The sequence below is a fragment of the Pteropus medius genome, unplaced genomic scaffold (genome assembly GCF_902729225.1).
Source record: "Pteropus medius unplaced genomic scaffold, Ma_sr-lr_union100, whole genome shotgun sequence".
Lineage (NCBI taxonomy): Eukaryota > Metazoa > Chordata > Mammalia > Chiroptera > Pteropodidae > Pteropus > Pteropus medius.
In genome coordinates, this window is record NW_024349800.1 from 53,667,314 (window position 1) to 53,694,419 (window position 27,106).

Consider the following 27,106-nt stretch of genomic DNA (forward strand, 5'->3'; position numbering starts at 1 on the left):
GAAAAACCCAAGGTTATATGCATACGCCGCATAGCCTAAAGTGGGTACAACCCACTGACATAACCCTAGCTGATAGAAATTAAGTGCATGCCCAGAGGAGACAGAAGAGGAACAATCAGAAAAATTAAAGCAAGGAGAGTTGAAATCAGTGTCAACTATGAATGTGGTCTCCAGCCCACACATAGATCCATCAGCAAAAAATGGAAGGCTTATCAGTTTAAGGTATCTAAGAACAACCTCTTTAAATCTCTGTCTCTGAAGTTACAGGCTAACACAGGAACTTGAACTTAAAAATAAAACTGATTAGAGATATCAATGCCTGCACATTGCAGGAGAGAGAGATCTCACAGATTCATGTGAAATGCAAGGCAAGTTATGTTTACTAGCACATAAGCAAACAAACAAACAAAAAACCCTCAAGGTGAGGTATGAATCAGAACCCAGAGTTGCTACAGTATAGACTCTAAAATGTCCAGTATTCAACAAAATATTATGATATGTGCAAAGAAAAGAAAAAGTGTGACCCATATTCAAGGAAAAAAAAAAACTTTCAGTAGAACATTTATCTGGTGTCCCCAAATGTTGGATTTAGCAGACAAAGATGTGCAAGCAACTATGAGAAATGAATTCAAAGAACAACAGGAAATTGTGTTTAAAAAAATTAAAGAAAAGTATGTCAACAAATCAACAAATAGAGAATTTCAAAAAAAATAGAAATTATAAAAAAAATAAAAATTCTGGCGCAACTGCAGTTTAAAATTTACTAGAGGAATTTAATACTATATTTGAAGTGCTATGAGAAAGAAGCAGTGAGCCTAAATATAGATCAATACAAATTCTCCAACCTGAAGAACAGGGTAAAAAAAGATGAAGAAAAATTAACAGAGTCTCAAAGATATTTGGGACAATATGAAGCATATCAACAGATGTGTAAAGGGAGTCACAGAAAGAGCACAGATTTATATGGGGTTAAAAAAATGACATAATACTGGCAAAAATATCCTAAATTTGATGACTATCTAATGATATACAGATACTAGAAGCTTAACAAAATTCAAGTAGGATGAACACAAAAAGAGTCATACCTAGACATTCCATAGTCACATTATTGAAATACAAAGAAACCCACAGGAGGAAAAATAATTCTTCATATACTGAGGAATAATGAAAGGAGTAATAAATAACTTTTCCTCCAAAACAATGGAGTCTGAAAGACACTGAAATGACATACTCAAAGAGCAAATATTCTGTATCCAGCAAAATTATCTTTTAAGTATGAAGCTAAAATAAAGATATTCACAGATATACAAAGACTGAGAAAAGCCATTCCTAGAAGACCTAGTTTACCAAAAAACACAAAAAGAAATCTTACAAGCTGAAAGGAAATGACACCAGAACATAGCTCAAATCCAAAGAATAAGAGCACTGTAAGTGGTAAAGGCTTTGGTAAATAAAAAAGACTTTATAAAGATATATTTTATTACTTTTTCTCTTAAATTTTTAGAAGATTAAGTAATACAAAAAATATAAAATTTTTGTGTTTATAACATACAGATATATATAACAATGTTAACATAAAGCAGGGGTGAAAGGAAATATATATTAAAGCAAGATTCTATATTTTACTGCGATTAAGTTATTATTTTGAAGTAGACTGGGATATATTAAGATACATATTATAATTCTGAGAACAATTGCTAAGAACATAATTTAAAATATATAGTAAAAACTTAACATAGGAATTACAATGGCACCTGTAAATACTGACTTCAAAAGAATAAAGAAGGAAAAGGGGAAAGAAAAAAGGACAAATGATAAAACAAATATCAAAATAGTAGAGGTAAAACCAAACATTAAAAATTACATTAAATGTGAATAGTCTATACAACACCACTCAAATAGCATAGACTGTCAGACTGGGTAAAAAAAAAAAAAAAAAAAAGCGAACCCCACTAAAAGCTGTTCCCAAAAGATACACATTACATTCACAAACATAAATATGTTTAAAATAAAATAATGAAAAAAATAAAATATATAACATGTAACTAGTGTCCATAAAAGAAGCGGAGTGGCTATATTTATTTTTTAAAAATCAACTGTAAGACAAAAAAAAATTACGAGAGACAAATGTGGACATTAAAACATCATCAAAGATGCATAAAAATTATAAATACATATATGCGTAACAATAAAGCCCTAAATACTTGAAGCAAAAACTGAAAGAACTGAAAAGAGAAAAAGATAATTTAATAATAGAGATTTCATTGGCTTACTCACAAAAAATAGATAGAAAACCAGAAAAAAATCAGTGAGAACATAGTAGACAGGAATAACACTATCAAAGAACTTGCTTTTACCAACATTGATAGAACACTTCAACCAAAGTCTACAGAATGCACATTCTTTGCAAGTACACACGAAACATCTTCCAGGACAGAGCACTTGCTGAGCCATAAAACAATTCTCAAAAAATTTAAAAGATTGAAAGTATGTGAAGTATAATCTCTGACCACTTGAAATTAAATTGGAAATCCGCAACAGAAACAACCCAAGTATATAGACATTAAACACACTTCAAATAACCCATGGTTCAAAGGAGAACTCATAAAATAGTATAAATTATTGAAACTTTAAAAACACATATATCAAAATTAATGAGATGCAGCTAAAGCCTTAGAAGTTCTGAAATTTTAAATGCCTATATCAGAAAAGTGAAGTCTCAAATCAATCATCTAAGTGTTCACTTCAGCAAATTACAAAAAGAGGAAACCAAAGTCAAAGCAAGAAGTAAAAAAAATAATAAATATTAGAGTAAATCAATGAAAGAAAACAACAAAAACATAATAAAGAAAATTAATAAAATCAAAAGTTTACTCTTTAAAAAATAATAAAATTGACAAACCCTTAGCTAGACTGACCAAGGAAATAAAACAAAAGTAGCATATTATCAAAGTTGGTAATGAAAAGGGGGCATGAACACCTTTCCTACAAAAATTAAAAGATTTATAAGGAAATATTAGCTTAATTGAATACCAACAAATTAGTTGTCAAAACATATGAACAAATTCCTGAAGAGATGTACATTAATAAAATACACTCAGAAAAAGACCTATGACATGTAAGAAAATTAAATTAGTAATTAAAAATATCCTCACAGAAAAAGCTTTAGGCTTATGTGGTTTTATTTAATAAAGCATTTACCAATGACGATTTATATCAAACATTTAAAGAAGAAATAACACCATTCCTTCACAAGCTCTTCCAGAAAATAGAACAGAAGGGAATACTTCCCAAATCATTGTATAAGAACACAATTGCCAAGACAACAAAAACTTACAAAGACATCAAGAAAACTGTAGTATAGACCAATAGCCATTGTAAATATGGATCCATAAATCTTGAACAAAATATTAGCACACTGAATTCAGCAACATACGATAAGGGTTTTTATACATCATGACCAAATAGAATTTTACCACACATGTATGGGTGGTAAAATAGTTGAAACTCAATTACTGTGAAAGACCATATTAATGAAAGACAAAATTCACATGATAATCCCAATAGATGCAAAGAGCTTGTGAGAGAAAATCAAACCTCTTCCATAATAAAATTTCACTACAAACTAGATAGATAGGATCTTCTTTAGAAGAAAAAAAAAGCTAACATCACACTTAATGGTGAAAGACTGAACATTTTCCCCCAAAGATGATGAAAAGGACCAATACTTTCTGCTTAGTTCTTTCCATTTCTATTCAACATTCTACTGGCAACTTTAGCCAATACATCAAGGCAAGAGGAAGGAGAAAGAGGGTGTGGAGGAGAAATGCAAGGAATTCAAATCTGAAGAAATAAAAATGTCTTTATTTGCAAATGGCATAATCCTATGTATAAAGAATCCAAAGAATGCCCCCGCACACATAAAACTCCCTAAAATGAATAAATGAGTTTAATGAGGTCACGGGTTACACAATTAATACCGAAAATCAATTGAATTCCATATACTAGAAGTGAGCAATTAGAAAATAAATTCGAGAAAACAATTCTACTCAGAATAGCATCAAAAAGAATCGCATACATTGGACTAAAGTTAACACAAAATGTATAAGATTTGTGTACTGAATACCGTAAAACATTGCTGGAAAAAATTAAATTAAATAAATGAGGACACAGGCCATATGCGTGGACTGAAATTTTTTTTCCCACGAATTGATGCAGTTTTTCCCCAGATTGATCTACAGACATAATAAAAATCCTTGTGATAATCTCTGCAGCACTTCTTTGTAGAAAATAGCAAGCTAAATTTAAAACGCAAAGACTTAGAATAACCAATTTTGCAAAAGGACAAATTTGGGGAACTTAAACTACCTGGTTCCAAATTTTACTATGAAGAAACAGTAAAGAAGCTAATGTGAAACTGGCATAAGGATAAAAGCACATAGATCAAAGGAACTGAATTGATGGTCCAGAAATAAACCCTTATGTTTATGGTCAATTTTTTTTGACAAAGGCAATTCAATGATATTTTAAATAAATGGTACCGGTACAATTAGATATCCACATGCAAAAGTATGAATTTAGGTGCTTACCAAAAATTCATTCAGATTCAACCATTAACCTAAATGTAAGAGCTAAAACTTAAAACTCTTCAAAGAGAACATAAGAGTAAAATCACCAGTCTTTAGTTTAGGAAAAAAGTTATTAGATACAAAACCAAAAGCTTGTGACATATATATGTAAAGTAAATAATAAATTATAATATATAATAATATGTATAAGATAAATTATACTTCATTAAAATGAAAAACATTTATACTTCAGAAGACACCATTAAGAAAATGAAAAGACAAGTCATGGACTGGGAGAAAATATTTGAAAAATATATATCTGATAAAGTACTTCCAACTATAATATATATTATATAACACAGTGTATAATACATAGTTTAATAACACAATAGCATAATATAGTATAACAATATTATATGAAAAGTCAAAAATAAGAAAAGTGACCTAAAATTGAAAAAAACATATATACATCAAAGAACACGTGCAAAGAGCTGAAACTTGCTATGCATTATTAGTCATTAGGAAATAAAATTAAACCTACAATGAAACACCATTATACAACTACAAGAACAATTATAAACAAAAAGCCTGACCATACAAACTTTTGTGAAAGTTGTAAAGAAACTGGAACCCTCACACACTGCTGCTGTTGCAGTGTAAAGTGGTACAGCCAATTTCAAAAACAGTTTGGCAATTTCTTAAAAAGTGAAACATAAACTTCCTATATGAGCCAGCAATTCCACTCTTAATAATCTACCACAGAGAAATGAAAACCTACCCACACAATGATGTGTACACAAATGTTCACAGAAGCATTTTTTTATGTTGGCTACAACTTAACAATCCAAATAGCCATCAAATCTAAGTGGATAATATAATACAAATGAGGAATGAACTACTGATATATGCTATAGCATGTGTGAACCTTAAAAACATTATACTACGTGAAAGGAGGCAGACATGAAAGATATGTATTGTAGTATTTCATTGATATGAAAATAGAAAAAGATAACTTTATACACACAGAAAGCAGGTCAGTGGTTGCCTCTGACAGGGATACTGTTTACAGTGCAAAATGGCTGCCAATGAGCTCAAGGGAAATTTTTAGAGTGATGAAAAGTTCTATAACTAGATGATGGTGATAGTTACACCAACTCTATAAATTCAATAAACATCACTGATTTGTATACTTACAAAAAATGAATAAGGAGCAGTTTCTAACCTCAAAACCCACCATTAATTCACTTTGATGGATGCAGAATGAGGCGCTAAGATATGGTCTTACATGAAGGCAAAGAGCTAGATTTTAAAAGAATATCAGTCACATGGAATTTAAATCCAACATTGAAAAAGACAAATTAGCATATGCAAATCCAGTCAACGTTATTTGAAGCCATGTAAATAAGTTTTGTAGATGCTTCAAAATATTTAAATGACGTATTCTTTCTGAAAGCATATAGAGTAAAATAGAAGGTAGCTACATTTTGAAGCTCACTTCAGCATCACTCACAAAGAAGCTAGTGAATGGCAAGGACTGTGGACCTACTACAGATTTGAAGGTGACAAAGTTCAGCTTCCTTTATGAGTTCTGCTCTATTAAGCACAACTTAAGGACCTTAGGCAAAATATCTGGCTCTTCTGTATACCAGTTCCCCTCTCTGTAAAATAGGAATTCATTGAAGAAAAAAAAATGGAACTGTACAGTAGGTACTTAGAAAATGTTTCATGCTCACTACATTTCTCAAACAAATGGGAAGTGACGGAGGTGCATGCTTGTGGTTTTAATAATTGTGGGTTTTCAGGGAGTTGCAACTGAATGCTGGCTTCATTACAGGGATTTGGAAAAAAGTAACAGATGTTCTTCGACTAGAAACCTGCCGAGATAAGTCATCCAAAGTGTCCAAGCAGGAAAATGGAATGAGTCATGATTGATATTATTTCTTACCTGTGGAGCTTCACTGTTGCCTTCCAAATCTGCGGCTTTGTCTCTGAAAAGAAGCACAAAGAATGTCAAGGAGCTGTTTCTCTTGAAGCCATCAGGGCTTTTCGGAAGCTCCTGACAGTCAGAGCCCCCAAGGTGGGAATCAGAGCAACAGGCTGGAACCGTGGTGGGCAGAGGGGAAGCGGAAGATCCTGGGATGCAGACAGAGAGAAATGCCTGGCAAGTCAGTCAAGGCACATGCACAATGGAGATGGATGTTAACAAATATATGTGTGAGAAATCCAATAATGGGGATATGTACAAAGAAAGAACAATCACTTTTGCTTAGACCACCCGATTTTTATAAATCTCGGCAATCGAAAAACCTTGCAATATGACAAAAACTTAGAGCTGATTTAGCAATACAATTTCTGGGGAAATCTGCCTTTTGTACTATGAGTTAGGGCTTTCTAGGCTGAAAGTGCTACAAAAAAAAAATTAGTTTCAACAAAATAGACAAGCTTTGAGAAAGGCGGGGGTGATGTTGAACCTCAGAGATGACCATTTGTGTAGTTTCACATGCCACCTGGGATTTCTCTCCATGTCCCCATTTTTTTTCTTCTTTGTATATTAGTTTCTTTCTCTCTGATAAGCTTCTTTCCTACAACCGAAACTCTGCTTACTGTCACCTCCAAAATTTATGTTTCAAATTATCCAAAGAGAGATGCCCTAACACTTGAACTCTCTACTTTAATTCAAAAATCTGGAAAAACATGATTATAACATGGTGGGGTTACTATCCCTATGTGAGGTCATAAAAAATGTAGACTTAACACCAGAACCACATAATCAGTATGGAAGAAGACAACTTCTTAAAAGTAAGAAGGTACATTTCCCAGAAGGGCCGGCTATGGACGAGCAGAAAAAGTAACCTTTTTCCACTACATTGTTTTGCTTTAAATTATGATCCATCCTTTTTTTACATTTCCTCAGTTCTGACCTCACCCCATCCCTGATTCAACCCTATTACAAGTCTCCTCCCTCTTTCCACCCATACTACATGACTCTGTTTTAAAAATCAGGTAGCAACATGCCTTCTAGATTCTGTGCACCTTCAGGAGTATTAATTAAGACAGAGATCATAAGGGACTGAATTGCCCCCAGTGAGGGAGGCCAAGGAGCCAATATTGGAAGAGCTCATCAAACATGGAGGAAATGAAGTATAATGAACCATTCAAGTAATTAGAGAGGTATTTTAAGTGATCTAGAGAACGCAGAACTCTCTTGAAAGGTATTTTGAGTAATCAACTTTCTTTACCAAGTATAAGCTTCTGAGTGCTTCTAATAATACATTACATTTAATCATTCTTTCTCTTTTTATACATAATGGCACATTAGCCACAAATAAAGGATAGTAATGATTATCTTTCCAATGAAATATGGAGTAAAAACAATTTCTGTAATCTCAATGTCTTGTTTATCTATAATAAGATGAGCGCATGTGGATGCATGTGTCTTGAGGAGGGGTGACAGGCAATGTCAATCAATTGTATTCATAAACACAGCTTGGAGGCAGACCCTGCATAATTTAGACTCTCCCCTGGCTTGCTGCTTCTGCAAGCTGGCATGCTCATGTTGTATTACCATTTTGATTGAATGAACAGGGTCAATAACGTCACTTTTTCTCATCCAAGGCAAGAAAATTATTCTGAATCCAATCATCAATCAATGTAAGTAATCAGTCTGTTTAAAACACCTCAGGCTTTCACACAACTGGCTATTCTTAGGAACACAATTGAAAAAGCCATAGTTTGGGCTGTCTTATTAATCCTGCTATATCCCCACTAAAGTGTTAAAAGGCCAGCTAGGCTCCAACATGCGCTCTATTAACAAGATTACGGCAAGGGATTCATCGGAGAATCCTGCACTCTGAGACCTCTAGTATCTTTCATTTATTTACATATAATTGTTTATCCATTACTTTGCCAAACCATACAGCTACTTTATTTTTTTCTATAATTTCTGGAGGTTAATGGCTTTTTTCCCCATCTAAATTCAAAGTCAACACAAACGGCCACTAAAGTCAAGAAAATGTGCTTTTCAGAGTGCTGTAACAACAGTTGGCCGTCTGCACATTGTGAAAAACATATTTGATCAAGGAACTTTTGCTGCAGCATGCCAATGGATACACACTGATTTCTTTGAGAAGTAAAGGAATTAATCCTCATCCTCCATTTAGGGATAAAAAGCAGACTGAGACATCTTGCACCATACAAATCTGACTTAGCCTTCACTCAGCCTTCTGTGCAAGTAAATATAATTACCGCACAAAAGAGAGGAACAAAAGAGCAGATTTTCAATCTCCGGTGAATGGCCAGAATAATCAGCAGGCAGCTGGAGATGAGTGGGTTGCAAATGGAGCTATGATGCTCATGAATCCTCTGACCAGGCACAAGTGTTGGGAGACCCAGGCTTTGGGGCAAGTCTGAACGATGTAGCTGGACAAACGCTCCCGACGCTATTTATTTGGATGTTCACTCCTGGCACAAACGATAGATACTTCCTCCCCTTGCTTTCAACCGTTATATATGTATTTTCTGCTCCATAAATTTCTCCAGAGAAATGCTATTTCTAAAAATGCTTCAGCTGAGCACCTTACTACATAAAAATAATTTAAAATTATTTGTTGAATATAGCTAAGGCAGTGATAAAGAAGGGTAAAACTCAGAGGCCAGAGAAGTTGAAAGCCATTGATGAGCCGGCACTGGGGTCATAAAGAATGTTCTGAGGACATCTGCTAATATGTAGGGGCCTAAATTCAGCCTTTGAAAAAATTATTTTAATTATGATTAAAATACTTATGAAATACCCCGTTTCAACCATTTATTAATGACGTTCATACCACTGTGTAACCATAATCACTACTATTTCCAAATCTTTCCGATCACCCCAAACAGAAACTCTGTACCCATTAAGCAATAATTTCCCATTTTCCTCCAGCTCCAGATAACCTATAATCTACTTTCTGTTTCTATGAATGTGCCTGTTCTACATATTTCATGCACATGGAATCATATAACATTTGTCCTTTTATGACTCACTTATTATCCTTATATTAATCTCAAGGTTCATCCATGTTGCAGTATGTATCAGAATTTCATTCCTTTTTAAGGCTATACAGATTAATCCTTCTCCTAAAACCAGTCTTCAGGAACGGCAGAGCCTCAGGGTCACTTGCCAGCCTCCTCCTCTCTCATGGCTCTTGGTAAACCACCTGCCATTAGTTATGTGGCCTTGTCACAAGGCCACAGATGCCCCTGATTGGTGGTCTTCACACTCTAAAGAACTTTACACGTTTGGTAGACATTAATAAACAGAGCACCCTGCTCTGTTTTCCTCAGCAGATGAATACCAAAACCCTTGTCAAGGTGACAGAGCTATTAAGTGTCTATTCACACAGCAACCATAAATTGGAGCATCAATCAGTAATCATAAAGTCAGGGGCATTTTCTCACAAAGTCAGGAATTCAGAGGGCTTTCATAAGCTAATCAGCAGGCATCAAATAGACAATCAATCTAATTAGCTGCTCACATTCAGATGGCAATCAAAGCAACACAGTGCTCTTCATTAGTAATGATATTGAAAACTGTGATCTGTGCAGTATTCAGCTAGGAAATGAATATCCCCCCCTTTTTTTTTTTTTTTTTTTTTTTTTTGTAAATAGGTAAGGAGGCTGTGGTTATACTGTGTGTAACACATGCCAATTCAAAATGCAGGCACCAGAAACCCAACTGATGCTACTTTTGCTTTTCATTGTTCTAAATGTAAAGAAGCAGGGTAGAGTCATTTATCATTAAGTCTGACAATAGCACATCAGTAAACTGTGGGTGAACTAACCACCTTAGAGAAAAAGCAAGGTAGAGGTAAGCGAAGGAGAGGTTGATAATTCTAGAAATTTACTGTTCTTTATGAAAATGCCATTGTTTACCTGTAAGTTCAACCCCTTTTGACTTTCAAAATCCACAACTTCTCTACTGTAAATACTTTCCTTAGATAAAATGAGGACCAAAGAACTCCATGTTAGACATCCTGAGAATCATCTTCCCAAAGCACGCACGAGCCAGAAAGCTGCTGGCCGCACTGATGGGAAAAGGCCTTCTGAGACAGAGTTCTTCTTCCTAACCCAGAATGACAACTGTATATCCCATATTCTGCCAGGCATTTTGAAAGGAATTAGAGGGGTACACATGGTCACTGTTCTGCAGGAGCTCATCTGATCTTTGGGTAACACTAATGAAAAAAAAAAAATAGCAAACATTACAAAATAGCATGTTGTGAAGGGTAAAATCTGTGCTACAAATCTGCATATTTTAGAATTCGAGAGTCGAACAGAAGGAAGAACACTGATATATCGAATGTCAGAAGAGCCTTCTGGAAAAAGCTAGAGGCCAGGAACTGGTTGCTTTCAAAGTGGTATATTTCAAAACTGCCAGTGTTTCAAGAGAATTGATATTTATTTTTAGTGAAGGTTAGAATATACTTCAGAACGCTGTACAAAATGGCTACATAATGGAACTTAAGAGGGAAAGACTTACAAATAAACTCTCACACATTTTGCTCAGTTTAGCGCACTTTTAATAGCCAGAGTTGACTCTCTATAAATTCCCTTTGGTCAATACATGTTTATGAATGAGAAGTATTAACAATATTCAGATACCATGTCATAGCATCTGCCCAGCTGGACTCTAAGTAAGTTCCTTAAAAGAAAAGTCTCCTGTCCCACAGGTCTTGGGACATCTACATCAGAGCTGGGGGTGGAGGAAGGGGGTCTGCATTTAATAGTCCTGCACTTCAAGTCTCCGTTCCAAGGTCACTCCTCTAAAAAGAACCCTTGACCCTTGTTCTAGCTCAGCTGGTGCTCTATCTACCTCTTACTCCACCCAGGCCTACAAAGCTGTCTTACACATATTTATTTATATTTTTGAAGCCTTTTATTAGACTGAAAACCCTCTTAGAGTAAACGATATTTCTTATTCAACTCTGTAATCCCATTCACTAATATCTGTCTGATGAATAAATTAATGAATCTTTTCCAATTAGTTTTGGTTTATGTGAAAACTTGAGTTCTATGGAAGGAAAGTGCTTCTGACACAGAGGAAGCCATTATGGGGATTTATTAAGAACACTTAGTACCCAGAAGGCTGTACTGTGAGATCTAAAACCTCACATCTCTGTCTCTGAGGAGTTTCTGTGCCTACATGTGACAGATCACTCCTGGATTCACGCTGCAGGAAGTTTAATATGAGGGTTGGAGAGAACAAGAATTCAAAGAATAAAAAATCTGGTTTATGATAAAAAAAAAAAAATCCTAAGAGGTGTTCAAGGGGCTTGTTATATAGAAAGAAAAGTTTAAAAGGCAGTGAAATAAATGAGGACATGGACTCTTAAGGGAGAGAGCAAGAGCAGGCCTTCCTTTACACAAAGAAGAAAACCAAAGTCTTAGAAAACGTAGAGTAATTCCATTGAAGATATTTAAGCTTCTATGTTCCAAGATAAAATTTTCAGATGAAAGGTGCCATAAACGAACTAGGAAGTAAAATCCCTGTGAGTAAAGTAATCTGCGTGTTTCATTTGTTTTCTTCCTTTTTGATGTCTCACTGCACAGAGCACTTGATTATACAAAGCCTGAGCTCCGCTGCACCTGACAAAAGCTCTGAGCAGCTGGAGTCTGGAGCCAGGAGCCCACAGACAAGGCAGTGGCAAACCCCAGTGGGCACCCCCACTGGGAGCCACTGCAGGGTCTGGACTCCGAAAGCCCTATCATTACGATATGCCCTGAGATGAGTGGCAGTTCACTGCTGCTTTGTGTAGGGAAACCCAGATGCTCTGTAGAGAGAGGCACCTGGCAAATATGGACATGCTATTGCAAAAGGCTTATGTCCGGGGGTGTGTGTTAGTTTGCTAGCACTGCCATGACAAAATATCACAACGAGATGGGCTGAACAGCAGAAACTTGTTTTCCCATAGTCTGGAGGCTAGAAATCCAAGAGTGAGGTATTGGAAGGGTTGGATTCTTCTGAAACCTCTTTTGGCTTACAGATGGACTCATTCTGTCTTCACGTGGCCCTTCTTCTGTGTGTACGCGTTCCTGGTATCCCTCTGTGTGTCCTAATCTCCTCTTCTTATGAGGACACCAGTCATATTAGACTAAGGTCCACCCTAACAACCCCATTTTAACTTAATTACCTCTGTAAAGGCCTTGTCTTCAAATCTAGTCACATTCTGAGGTAATGAGGTCAAGAATTCAACATGTGGATTGTGAGGGAACACAGTTCAGTTTATAATAGGAAGTAGGTGCCCCTCAATCTCTACCAGAAGATTTCTTCAGAAAACACCTTCTGAAGAAATCTTTCATTAATCCAATAATAAGGAAACATGCTAATATTTTAAGAGGGTTTGCTATTGCTAGATACAATTCTAAGCTCTCTCTATATATTATTTATTTAATAATCACAATAATCTTATGAAGGGGGTGTGGTTATTGGTCTCATTTTATTTGGGGATTCCAAAATAGATATTTTAATGTTTCCCACTTTTTAAAACAGATTTTTCAGATATAATTTATATAAAATAAATTGCCCATTGTTAGAATGTATAATTTGATAAGTTTTGACATATGTGCATTCCTATGAATTCATCATCCAGAAGTTTCTTCCTGCCCTTTTCCACAATCTACCCACTTCATCTCCAGGCAACCATGGTTCTGCTTTCTGTAACTACAGAGTTCTTTATCTTGTTTGGGATCCATTCTGTGTTTTATCAAGTTTTCTCTCATTATCTCTTAGAAATTCTAGAGAGTTGTTCCTATAACTCTTTTTCATTGCACATAACAATACCACAAATCAAAAATTGTTAGATCCAATCCTGCTAGTTAGTGTGGAAACCAGGAACCATGAAAGCCTATTCTATTACTGGGGAAAGGTATATTTTCAATTTTCAAATACCATGTATGAGCTATAGAGCTCAAGGGTTGGTGTAGGGTTTTTACATCTACGCATTCTTATTAATGACTAAGTTCCTTTCCTCTTCCCCAACTCCTTTTAAAATCACTGTACTTTTCTCTTTCTGTCTGCAGCGTAACTTAACCTCCCACTTGAATGTAGAGCATAATTCAATTGAGAGGTGTGTTTATATCACATACAACACAATAAAGCATGATGAAGTGTTTCTTAAATCGTTTGCAAATGAATGGCTACAATATTCCCAGGGTGCTCTGTTCTCCCTCAAACTAAAAGCAACCGTGTCTATTTATTAACATATGGATCCCAAATGCCTTCTTGAGACATTTAAAAGCTGGATGAGATGGGCGTGACCTAATGGAAAATCACAGAGAAAGATACTGAATGGATGATGTGTGCTGAGACTGAGAGTTTTCAGATGAAGAATAACAGAGGTATAAATTGTTATCTGATGTCATGATACGAACTACATAACAGTCAGATAAAATAGGAACAAATGACTTGGGAACCTCAGGAAGCCTCAATGCCACGGCTGAAGACCTAATATTCAGGTCTCCAGACGCCAAATCTACACTGAAGTGAAGGGCGAGAGCAAGAGAGAAACCAACCAAAGCTGAGCATCTGCCCTCTTGGTTCAGCAACAGTTAGGAGCCAACCTTAGTCCTTTGTTAGAGGAATGATTGTTCTGTCACATTAGCTCTCTCAGTACTTCAAGTATTATGTTTTTCCCTTAGTAGCTATTTTTATTTTAAATCAAAATACATTTTTCCATTATTTCATTTTTTAATGCAAGGTTACTCACATTTCTAACATTTCTGACAAGAGTAAAACATTGTTTTAACACTTCCATTTAAATAATTCTTTAAAAATCACCTTAAATGTGGGGAAGGGCTGAAAAGGTAGTAAGCAACTATTAGGCCAAAGTGTAGTGCAAATAGCACCCCTGAGTGGCAATCAAGACCTGCAGCTCTGCTGTCCATCGATCCACCTCATGAACACCCCTTTCACACCATTAGCAAATGAAGAGTAAAGATAATTTTATGATCTCACGTGGCACAGAGTATATATTTGACAAAACTTAGCATCCATTCACAATAAAAATAAAGTCTCTCAGCAAGCTAGGAAAAAGAAAGTTGTGAATCTTAATAGTTAAATATATGCATTAAAATCTTGTGGTAAGGTCAGAAACAAAACAATAATTTACTCTCTCCCACTTTCTACTCCACATTGTAGTAGAGGTTCCAACCGGGACAAGAAGACAAGAAAAAGAAATGTAAGGCAGACGATAAGAAAAAGAAACAAATCTATGATGATTCGCAGATGATTAGATTTTTTAAAAATTGTAAAGTGAGCTTAGCAAGCATTCTATATACAGAATCAATATGCAAAAATCCTATTACTTCAATAAATCAATAATACCTAAAAGTTATCAAAATACTGTATGTAATATCACTAAAATATAAAATATCATATAATTAATTACATGACTAATGTGTAAGATTTCTACAAATCAAATGATAAAAAATTTTACTGACATGCATTTAAAAAGAGCTAAATAAAGGAAATACATGTTGATGGGTTGGAAGAATCTATTTTTAAAGCAGTCAGTTCTCCTTGTGTAAATCTGTAGATTCCACATATGACCATTCAAAATCCAACAAGTTTGAGTACAGAACTTGACAACTGAGCTGTACAACTTCAATGGAAATATAAAAAAGCCAAGATTCGCAAAAAGAAGAACAAAGTGGGAAGATTTGCTGTCCAGGTATCATATTACATTACTGAGCTTTAATAATGAGAAAAAGCAAATAGACAAATGGGAGGGAATAGAGAGCCCAGAAAGAGATTTATCGGTATACGAAAACTTGATTTATGAAAGAGTGAAATTGCAGGGCTCTAGGGCATGAACAGATTTTCAATAAATGTTTCTAGCATAATTGAATAAGCTGCAAGAAAATTTAAATAAAATTAGAACCCTGCTTCATACCATATAGAAGATATTAACTTCAGGTAAATCATAAACCTAAATGTGAAAGGAAAAACAGTAAAGATTTTTTAAGTCATTAGAGAAAAGTATCTATAAATTTGGATATGAAGTGATTACTTAAAATAAAAATGTGATAACTATAAATATTGGTAAGTACCAACATATTAAAATTAAAAATTATGTTCCTTAAGAGATAAAAAGAAAAACAAACCAGAGAACGTAATTGGTACACATATGGACAAAGAATTTTATTCAAATACATAAATATTTCCTGTAAACCAGTAAGAAAAAGATAGGCAAAAGAGACCAGCAAGAGTTGTGAAAAGACATTTTATTAAAGAGAAAAGCTAAGTGGCCAATGAAAATATGAAATTTTGTTCAACCTTATTAATCATCAAAGATAAGCAAATTAAAACTAAAACGTGATACCATTTTACATACACCAAATCAGCTAAAATGTAACCTGCTGATGATACCAAATGTTGGTGATGATGTTGAGCTAATGGAACTCATACATAGGTGATGGGAATGCAATTTTTTTTAGCCAATTTGGAAGACTGTTTGTAGTATTTCCTAAGGCCAACCATGCATTTCTAAGTGTATAACCAATAAAGCTATGTACATATATTCATCAAAAAGCATGTACAACAATTTTATAGCAGCATTATTTGCAATAGCCAAATCCAGAAGGAATATGTATATAAATCTCATAAATATAATCTTTAATGAAAGAAAAAAGATACAAAAGAATATGCACAATTATGATTACATTTATATAAAACTCAAAAACGGACTATATTGTTTAACGATGCAGGCTTCTATGGTAAAGAAAAGGTCTCATTTTACCCTCAAAAGTGGGGGAGGAAAGAATAGTAGCTGTGAGGAGCATGAGGCCTTCAGCGGAACTGGCATTATTCCATTTCTTGATTCACATAGTGATTACAAGAGAGTATATTCCATAATGTGTTTGCATACTATCAAATAACATTTTTAAAAGTTTCAAAAATCCTCTTTAATCCCCACGGACAATCACTTTTGACACTTTGTGTACTGAATTTAAGAATCATACGATTTGTTTTTAGCTATTTACTTTAAAAGATCGGAATCCTCTAATGTTCTGAATGATGTGTCTTGCTACTCAAATTGGTATGATATTTATTTCTATGAGTTCTTGGTGAAACTGCTAATTAAGCTTCATATTTCATTTATTCATGTAATTAAATTTCAGCCGATGAGATCTGGTGGTTTATTTATTTTATAGTTCAAGAAATTTTTTTTTCTCAATCTTTTGATTTATTCCAATTGTTTTGACTTAGTTCTCTGAAGCAATGATCATGTTTATCTTAGATTGGATCACTCCTTTCTCTTCTATCTTCTCTCATAATATTCTCATTTATTTATCAGTTTCCATTTAATCTAAGAGGATTTCTCAAATACATACTCAACTTTATTATATCTGTTTCCATAGTATCCTATCCATCCTTTTCTTTCTGTCTCTGTGTGAATTTTGTTTCTGCCATTATCCCTTAAATTTTCTCATAATCATTTCTTGCTCTCCCACTATTTCTTTTTAATTTCATTTCTTGTCATTTGCTGTCCACATGTTACCTTTTTATTGTCTTCAAACACAGGAGCAAGAATACCAGATTTTGATGCTTTCCATTTAAACATTGTAAACTATTTTCTTTCTGTTTCCTCTAATAAATGATCTTTGGAAATAAGCTCTTCTGAGTCTTCAGAATGATCATTCCTTGCTGGGCTATGCAATTCATTGTCTTAGGCTCCATGATGGTTTGCTTCTGTGTCCTCACCTCTGGGGGAGGAACTAACTGCATTCTTTGATCTAACATTTGCTAAAAGTCACAATATTGAAATTCTCTCTCTGTTGGATTGCTGTATGTCCAATTGGAAAGTAGCTTTATGTAAATATCTCAAGACTTTTTCTAACCCCATTGCTTCAGTATATATTATGCCATATATTGACTCACTATATAGTGAACTGAAATCTCCAAAATGGGCTACTGTTCAAGTTTTTCCAACTCGATCCTGCATACGGCTTTGCTTGAAGGTCCATGAGTCCCAAAGTTCAGTGTGCCACCATAATCCCTTCCCCTCTGCACATACTTCATGCAGTTGTATTTTGATTTCAGTCTTTTATTAAACGCTAAGAGAGAAACAGTACAGGCATGGATCGGAGACAGAGTTGGTACATGGAAGGAAAGTGAAAAAGTAAGAGTGAATAGCTTTCTAGTTATCTAGAGGAAAAAAAGCTATCATGCATCAGAGAGAGAGCTTTCTGGTCCCTAAAGAGAAGGCATGAGAAAGGGAGGAATTTTCTAACTATATTAGGCCGATTTCTCCTGAGCCTAGAAAATGGACCATCAATTTACGCATTTTTTTTTTAATCTAGTTTAATCAACTTAATGGTAGAAATATCTTTTAAATTTGTCAATAGGTTTATTGTCCATCTTAATTTATCCTATAATGAGTAAATGAATAGTAATTCAGATAGAAATCAGAAGTCTCTCACCTTAAATATTGTTTTTAATTAAAACCATCATCTTTTAAAGTGTCAACTGACCTTATAGGATATAATATTCCAGGAACACGGTGGACTCAGCCAACAAAGGAAAAATTGTGCTTACATATTGAGTAAAATGCTGGTTTGATTATACACATTTTACAACCTAATTTGTATTTGACCTCAAAAGAGGAAACTTAAAGAAAAGAATGGTAAACTAAGAAGTCAAAACTATAGTGGTCCAAGAAATAGTGTATGGTATACTGGCCTATTGGATGTAGGAGCTGCAAGGCTGGGTTTTGGAGTCCACATAGAGAATAAGTGATATTTCACACATGTGAAGCAGGACATTGGAACTAAAAAACTTCAATGATAGTGAGAATAAATGGAGTATACTACTAGCCTAGACACCAAAAGAAGAAAATATGTCTCAGGAGCAGTGTGTAAAAATATAAAACAGGGAAAAAATATATACAAACAAAAAATAATAATTTTAGAAAATCTGTAACCAAAAGGCTAATTTTTTGTTAGGTAACATAACCTGTTAGGTAAAGCTCTAAGCCAAAATTTTCTTACCATTATGAAATTCATATCTTTAGAGGGAAAAAAATGAATTAAAAATGGTTCTAGACTTATAAAACCCCTATACTACTGAAAGATTTTTTAAAAAACATAAAAACACTTCATAGCAATATGTCTACAAGCAAGGGTTTATGGGACCAGATACCTTGGTAATAAAACAATGCTTACAAACATAAGTTTACAAAAAAAAAAAAAAAAACATAAACCACAAAAAGAAATGATCCTCCATGATGGAAACATTAACAAACAAGAATATTCAATCTCAAAGAAACTGAGATAGAAAAGTTAGACTCCATAAATAGTACATTGAAAATGAATATAGAGACAAAAGAAAAAAAAGAGAAAATATAAGGAAAAATTACTTTACAAGAGACTGAAAAAGAACTAACAGCTTCAAAAGTAGAACTTCAATGTAATGTCTAGGAATTACATACACAACACATACAATGATTCTCATTAAGCATTCAGTGGATAAGCAGTTTTAAAGACTGAATTGGGGAACTGGAATATTTCCATACAGATTAAAATGTGGAAAATATGGAATAAACTTTAAGGAATATGGATGACAGAAAAAGCCATCTAATCTGTATTTAATAAATATTCTACCAGGAGGTTAAACATTGAAAAGTCACTATTTGAAATAATAATGTCAAGATTTTCCAGAATTGGTAAAAGGTGTGAATCCTCTGATTAAAACTGTATACCCCAACAGAGTCAGTATACTTTCAAAAATCCATACCTAGACCTATTGCTAAGACATTGCAAAACACCAAAGACAAGCAGAGAATCTTAGGAACAACCAAAGAGAAAAAGCTAAACACGTACCAAGAATTAACAATTAGACCTATCATTAGCAAAAATATAGATCAATGGAAAATTAATTCATATTATCAAAATACTACAGGAAAACAATTTCTTGCAAATAGATAATAGCTTTGCTCATTTGTCACTATATTTCTTTGTGGGATGTGCCTATGACTGCAATCAGCAAGAAATGCAAAACCGTTAAGATGGATCCCAAGGAGTCGATGTCATTTCGACCAGACTGAGTTCTCCCTTACACCTGTTCTGAGAGGATTCTTTCTTTTCATATATGCAGCCTCTAAATGCTCTCCTTCAACTGTATATCCTGTAGGATAGGAGGCTGAGAGTTGGGATAAAGTTCCAAAAGCATCCTAGGTTTCCTTATGAGTACAGATCTAAAATCTTAAAATCTTAAAATCTTTACCACCACCCCCTACACTAGCTGTTGTGGCCCCAGGCCCGAATTTCCTTGGCTAAGACCCTAAGGCCTAAACACGGTGGTCCCCGTGGTGGGCCTCCACTCATACTGCTGACTGCCTCAGTGATAGGAACTTCTCAGAAAACTTAACCCTTAGGCCAGATCTGAGTCTGTGCTCTCCAAACAGTGGGAACACATAGCGAATATATTTCCCCCTTCCATTTCCTGCAGGATGAGTGCCAGTACAGTAACAGGTCTCTCTGCCCTTTCTGTTTTGCAGCCGGAGGTTCTGGGAGGTTTCTGGCTTTGTGTTTTACATTTTAACGGTTTTAACCACGGCATCTGGAAAGAGAAGAGGCTCGAGCAAAAGCAGGTGAAGTAAGCGGAATTCTTTCCCCTTTTATGCTAGAGACCGGTTCCAAATTGTCAACAGAGGATGTATTCCCCAAAGGGAGTTATCCATCAGCCCATGGCAAAGGAACCGACCAAGTAAGCCCTATTCTATGGTTTAGAAGAAAGGAGCCTCTGTCATGAAGGAGTTCCTTCCTGGTACCCAAACTTTCTTACCAGGATTTTTAGACATCTTTTATCACTGCCTTCCATTGTCTGAAAATCCTACCCCACAGTTAACAATTGTACTGTCTATAGATACATGTGATTCTTTCCACATACAAAATTTTGTTTCCTAAACACCACTCCAGGTAGCATGTGGTCAGACCGTCTTGGCTTCCCTTTCTTTATGTGGCCAAGTTGGTATAATAATACTTCCCATTCATCTAATGATTTGTTTCTCTGGGAATCCCTTTAACTTCTATTTCTTAAAAAATTCTTAAAACAGGCATGCAGAACAAGTTACATTCTAATTTTAAAGAAGAGGCAGCTGAAGCACAAGAAGGTTGCTGGCCCACCCAAAGTCCTCACCAAGTGAACACTAGGAGCGCTAGATCATCATAACCCTTTTTTCCATTCAATGGAATTTTCGCTGTAACATGCTGCTTTTCTATCTCCTGATTGATTTGGCTGACACTCCCCAGACCCTGGATGAGAGATAAAAAACAAAAAGCAAATTATTGAAAGCCATGCATCTGGCCCTGACTAAGCCCAGCAAAGCATATGCTGATTTACTGGAGACAGAGTGTCATTAAGGAAACAAGATTTCACATCTGGAGCCACCAGAGAATCATATATAACCGTAGATAATATAATTGTTCATTGTGGGGTACCAGCTTCAGGGGCTGTAGGATTTTCAGACAATGAAAACAGTGATAAAAAAAAATGTCTAAAAATGCTTCAAGTTAATTTTGAAGAATGGAGAACACGTCAAAAGTCAGAGGTGACATTGGAGGGTAAGGAGACAGCAAATGTGTACCAGAAAGTTATTTTACGACTAGAGATTGGTCTGCACTGCTGCTTCTCTCAGAGCCTCCTGTGGGGCTGGAGGAAGGAGCATGAGGTGTCCACCATCCTCAAGTGGCGCTCCCACCACAGGCAGTCCACCTGCTGTGCACTGCTCTGTGTCAGGCATTCTGGCAGGTGAAGCAGGGTCCAAGGAAGTCGTGAAGACTCTGGGAGTCACACCATGAAAACGCCCAACCTCAGAAACTGCTCACCTATGTTCTGGCCAGCACACCTGACAGTTTAAAGGCATTCTGATCTCCATGAAATATGCAGCATAAATACTTCTGTAAAAGTGAGTTTGCATGGAAAATCATCTTTCTGACTTATATCTTTGCATTAAAGTCATTACTTAGAACGACCATGAATTGGGGTCTCAAAATATCCATCCAAGCATTTTTCTCTCTCTTCAAGGATGTTTCTACCATAGACATTTTGAAGAGAGAATTTTTTAAGGCAAGGATATGTCACCTGTCAATTGCATGTCTAAACCTCCCTGCTCCTGGAGAGTGCTGAATGGCTCAGAGATGGCTATGGCACAGGCAAATCTAAACAACTGCACAGAATGAAAGTGCCTGCAGGACTGGCCGAAAACCTCATTTGTGAGGTTTTCTCTGTCTCCTTTGGGGGTGTAAGGCCCAAACTCCCGTCTGCTGCTGGTGGTCTTTCCTTCTCTTGCCTGCTTTTCTAACCCTTCCTTCTAACCTTTGGCTGACAATACATGAGGCATCAGCCTAGATGAAGAAAGAAACATGTTCTCATATAGGTCCTTCAGCTAAAACTCCTAAAAAGGTACAGACTAACCTCTTTCCACACCCTGATTTAACACTGAACACTGCTTTAAAACGTCTTGCCATTCTAAATTATCTGTTAAAGTGTAGGTTTTATAAGGCACCTTGAACAGTGTTTTATAAGGTGCGTTGTAAAACTGCCATTAAAATTAATTGTTTGAGTATCTGAAACAAAAGCCACTCTCATCACCTCTTTTCTCCAGAGTAGCCTATCATCTGTAAGCTTAGCATTTGCTTTACAACCAGGGCTCACCTTATAGCCAATGCCTTCTTTCTCTAGCAAAGTGCCGCTGTTTAGCACAGCATCTGTTGTGCATTCTCGGCCCAGGGACATACATATGCTGTCCTGGGTTCCTATGAGAAGCCTAAAACTGGATTCAGATGGGAATTTTTTCTTCTAGATGCTGTTCTCTCTCATTATTACTGACAGCTAGATGCACTGTGATTAGAGGGGGGCTCAATGGTTTCCAAATCTTTTCTAACAACAATTTCTGGGATTCTTGTGGAAGTCGTTGTTTTATTTTTGTGCCTCTTAACCAGTCTAAGAAGCCAGTCCCATTAAGAGCAAAGCCCTACAAACATGATGCACTGAAGCTGAAGAAGCAGAGAGAAGGGTGGTTCTAGGAAGGGATGGGGAATGGTGCATCAGAGAAGGCTAGGACTTCTTGCGGGCAGAGGAGAACTGGCTAATGGACACCAAGTAAAGGAGAAGACCGGAGGCAACCAAGGCCAAATATTGTCCTCAGCACTTAGCACCAGGCCAGTTCTGATTCCTAAGCTTTTGATTAGTAGTTTAAAATTTGCTTTCTTCTAGATCCACCTTCTCAGTTCTCAGGTTTTCCTTCGGCACTCAGAAGTGATGCTGCTTCCAGAACACACGTCCTGGTTTAATGACTACTCTGTGTGACCTTGGGCTCCTCACTCGACCTTCTTCTCGACCTTCCCAGTGTTTCTTTCATTAAGGGGTCCCGGGAGACCACCTGCATCAGATTCTTACTAAAATGCAGAATCCTGGGCTCTGCCACAGACCTACTGAATCAGAACCTTTGAAGGTAGTGCTCAGAGAATCTGCCTTTGTTTTACAAACTCCCCAGGGAACTCCTAGAGGCAATGAAATTGGCAAACCACTCACCTAACTTATAAGGACACTGCAACTTATGGCATCTAAATGATTTCGAAGCACTCGTTTCAACTGAGACATCACAGGAAATGCTGTCTTTACCATTCTACTATAAGCCCTTCTGCCCAGGTGAGCTTTGTCAGAACAACCTTGAGATGCCAACATGAAAAACAAAAGTGCTATTAGGCCCATTTAGTAACTGCAGAATTACTGGGTAGTTTTTATGTGTGTTTTCTTTTTTCTTTTTCTTTTTTTTTTTTTAAGCCTTTGGGTACAAATTATGCTTTTGAATGTGTCAGCATTTTTCTAATTTAAGTTGCCACTAGTAATCTGTTTTGCTGTGAATACTGGGTGAACTTCATGCCCAGCAGCTAAAATTTTTGGAAGCAACAACTCATTTAGAGAGTTCTCATATATTCGTCAGGGAATGAAAGCATGATTTTATAGAATTGAATTTTAGAACTCTTATGCAACTGAAAATTATATGGACCAATTTCCTTATTTTAAATTAGAAGCTTTGCCATGACTTTTCTTTCTCTATCCCCATCTCAGTCCTCAGCTCATCATAGCTTGCCTAATTCTAAACATCCTTCATCTCAAATGCCACACGCGTATCCTTGCCAGGTCTGCTCTCTCCATCCTCTGTGCTGCCTCAGCACTTTGTCTCCACCTCCTTAAAGCATGTAGCAAATCTGTCTGACACCAGTTTCGTTTACATATATTTTGGCTCCTAATGAATCCTTGAAAACGGAAATTGCATCTTGTTCATCCCTGTAACCTGTAGGCACTGCAGGGTACTCACATAAATTTTAGTTGGGAAAACATGGCACAGGGCCTGCTGGAAGGGAGTGGAAGAACCGATACTCCTATTATTACTATTAATTGCAGACATGTATTTAGTCCTTGCCACGCACAGGTTCTAAGTGCTTTACTGCATCATCTCGCTTAATTCTCACAGCAATCAAAGAACCGTACGTTACTGCTTTCCCATTTTTAGAGGCGAATAAACTGAGGCTTTGACAAACCAAATGACGTGTCCTCAATTATGTGACTAAACAGGGAGAGAGCCGTGATTTGAACAGGGAAGTCTGAATCGAGAGACTTCTGTTACTGAGGGGTGTCCCTCCACAGCCCTGCTTTCTCACAGTGCTCACTCCACCACGGTCGGTGACGAGAAAGCCGACATCACGAAAGCTCGGTGCTCAAGGAATCACACACACTCTGTTACAAGTTAGAGTTACTGAACTTCCCGAAGCGGCCACCGAATTGTATGATGTCAAGAACAAGACCAGAAATGATATATTTTAACACTTTTATAGATTTCTCATGATATGAGCATATGGGGCCTGAGATATATTAAATTAGCACATCAATAATTGTTAAAAGCATAAAGAGTACATAAATACTCATTTTGGTACAAGTCTATGTCCTCGTTTAGAAGGAAAATGTTATGAGACATACACATGGGAATGCCGAAGTCTTTGGGGGAATATGACGAACTAGCAAATGTGTATGGAGAGGACAGGAAACCAGTGCAAAACGTAGGCCATCTACATAAAGTATCAGAGTTCCATGGTGGAATTTCAGAACTGTGAACCGGTCTCTAGTAAAAACCTTGCTTTTCAGCTACCAGAACCCCCTGTGGCTTTTTCTCTACCTCTCTATGAGCTGTTACCCAGTTTTATTGTTTCTTATCCTCCAATCGATTAAATCCATCTCCCGAGTACCAAGTAGGTGGTAGGTGGTAAATTCATCCCATTGATCAGAAACCCGAGCTCACCTGATTTCTCGGTGCCCTAGGCGTCCTAGATCACATTTATATCTACTTGCCCACTTCCAACATCCCACTTCCTCGACTCATCTCAGCACACCACCACCAACCCGATGCATTCCACCCCACCACTGGTCTTGTCCTGTCCTTAGAGCCACAATTATATAATCTTATCCACCGTACAGGTATCTTTATCTAAACTCTTCCTTTTCCATATTCCTTACTGCAAAACATCACAGAAACCTGTGATTTTGAAGACAGTATGTGATAATTATCTGTCCATATGTCTGTCTCTCCCACTGCAGTGTGAACCTCTCAGAATCAGAAGCAATGTCTTTCTTTTTTTCTTTTTAACCGGTCTTTACCACATGGTGCTTAACACATTGCCTTGCTTATAAAATTTGTTTAATAAATATATGCCTAATTTAATTGAACAAAAATATAGAAGGATATCTTGATCCGAATGCTCATTGTTTAATTCTTCTAGAACCAGCATCACCTCTGGTGAGCTGCTTTTTTTTTTTTTAAAGGTTTTGCTATAGATTTCAAAAAATCGCACAGCCCTTCATTGTTCTTCATGCTTCTGTTTATGTTATGTGTTATAATTTGATGCTGCAGCTCCTTTCATCAAGAAGTGGAGTTTATTTCCCTTCCACTTGATTCTGCGATAGTCTTGTGACTCACTTTGGACCACAGAACTCAGTGGAAATGGTGTGCCAGGTCTGAACCAGCCCTCCCGAGGCTGTGCATGATCTGCTTGCTCCTCTGGAACCCTGGCGCCACCATGAGGAGAAGCCTGGTGCAGGCTGCTGGAGGACTAGAGGTTTTGTCCTCCTAGTCATCTTCTTGCCCCATCCAATAGCCAACCAACCCCAGAAGCATCACTGCCTGGATGACCTGCCACGGACTGCAAACGTACGAGAGGGCCAAGATGAAACCAAAAACCCATTGAATCTAGCCTCAATTAGAAACTAAATAAATAGCTGTTGTTTAAAGCCATTAAATTCTGAAGAGTTTTGTTACACATTAGTTACCTAACTGATATGAGTTCTAAATGTTGACATCTAGTGATCTTAATCCCCATTTGCAGTAAACAAGAACCTACTGCTGAGGCCTCAGAGGCCTTAACTGCGGGCTGAACCCAACCCTGGCTCTTTAACAGCCCCCTGGTATTGGGTATCAGACAGATTACTAACACTTCTCACTGCTTTGGCGTCTGCTGTTGCTCTCCAGGTTTGCACAAACTTGCAAATTTTAATTTCATGTTAATAAATATGTGGCTGTTCAGTCAATTTGTTTGGGTATAATTATGCCAGTCTCCTAGGAAATTACTGACACCTAAGTTATTACAGATTCACCTTGGAGACACTGCATCTGGCTGGTTCTTGTTCAGTCAAGTGCTCCCTTGCCAGAGACCAATACATAATGCTCTACGGCTCTCTCTGCTTAAATTTCTCTGCCTTCTTGGCATGACTCTTGCCAGAAACACCCAGCATAAAGCACAGCTCTGGAAAATCACAGGAGCCCATTCATCCAGGGGCACCCTACAGCAAGGAAGCAGGAGGCTCCCAAATTTAAAAAGACAGCACCAGCTTAAATTCCAGGTTTTATTCCTCTTCTATATTGTCTTGAGAAAATGAGGCAGGCTGCTTTAGCTTCTATGAAATGGCCCACCTCACAGAAGAATTGACAGAATGTCAATTTGTCATCTCTACGGACTCTGTGGAAATTCCTCCACTGGAAAGTCTATTTCTATTGGGTTCTTTGAAGAACAGTAATCCAGTCATGGCCATAATTAAGTGGATAAGTTACAAAAAGAGACCTTGGTGCCTCTCAGCAGCGGCGTACCAAGGCCAGAGTGTTGGGAGACATCCACCTCAGATACGAGTAATACAAGGGAATATTATCTGTAGAGAATTTAAAAACAACGATAAAATGGACAAAAAGTCAGTCTGCTTTTTATCATTACCATGAACCAGCCTTCTAAACAACGTCGGTGATAAGATACTGCTCCCTGCCGGGATCCCATCCCTGACCGCGGTCCCCCTGCCTGCCTGTATGTGTGCTTCTCTTCACAGCGGCCCTTCAATGAGGATGCAGACCTATCCCAATGATTCTGACAAAGTCAAAACCATTTTAAGAACCTCCCTACAGGAGTTATGTTCGGTTGTTTTCTCAATGTCAGTCTCGATAGGCAGAATACTCCTA

At 36.6% G+C, this 27,106-nt stretch overlaps 1 protein-coding gene across 1 annotated transcript in view; it reads right to left on the reverse strand.

The window, feature by feature from the left end:
* Positions 1 to 27,106, reverse strand: part of TDRD15 (tudor domain containing 15) — a 635,306-nt gene that overhangs the window by 297,782 nt on the left and 310,418 nt on the right. The window contains exon 14 of the transcript XR_005658332.1: positions 6,514 to 6,556. The gene's annotated coding sequence lies outside the window, so the exon portion shown is untranslated. The remainder of the gene's footprint in view (positions 1 to 6,513; positions 6,557 to 27,106) is intronic.